This window comes from Eurytemora carolleeae, unplaced genomic scaffold (assembly GCF_000591075.1).
Source record: "Eurytemora carolleeae unplaced genomic scaffold, Eaff_2.0 scaffold208, whole genome shotgun sequence".
Lineage (NCBI taxonomy): Eukaryota > Metazoa > Arthropoda > Copepoda > Calanoida > Temoridae > Eurytemora > Eurytemora carolleeae.
The window spans coordinates 319,908-320,451 of record NW_019396170.1 but is presented as its reverse complement, the minus strand read 5'-3'; the positions used below and the strand labels follow the sequence as shown (position 1 = coordinate 320,451).

The 544-nt window shown below is 33.3% G+C and overlaps 1 protein-coding gene across 7 annotated transcripts in view; it reads right to left on the bottom strand.

The window, feature by feature from the left end:
- The window catches only part of LOC111697095 (titin), a 28,701-nt gene that overhangs the window by 18,790 nt on the left and 9,367 nt on the right, over positions 1–544 (bottom strand). The gene's annotated exons all lie outside the window — the stretch shown is intronic.

Genomic DNA, 544 nt, shown 5'->3' with positions numbered 1-544 from the left:
AAACCAATTCATGTTTCGGTATACGAAGTTTCATGCAATTATTCGACATTTGTTCGGACTTTAGTGAAAATGAAAAGTTCTCAGGAATTCGAAGATTTCCCCTTTATTTACCTCCTTCAAATTATTGAATATTTTCCCTTTTACTCCTTCAAATTATCGAAAATTTTCCTTTTAAACTTTGAGATCCAATCGAACGCCAGAATCTCAAGTTTAAAAACTGATTTTTCTTGAAATGATAACGCATTACTCTGGAACAATATTTTGCCAGTAATTGCATGAATTCAGCCTCTGTTCAATATTTTTCATAAAATACGTCCTGGTTCAATTATTTCTCTAAAATTCTTAATTTCTGCGGCAATTTGTGCAAAGTGTAAGCAACTTAATTTTTTTAAAAATGATAATGAATAAATTGTTCCTACTTCCCGCTATAGACCACGTGTATGAGTCATAGAGAAGGATTTGGGACTATTAATAATATGTGTTATTCATACAACAGTAAGGGGTGGGATATCTTACACCTAGTCCCAGGTGGGGGGGGGTTCAT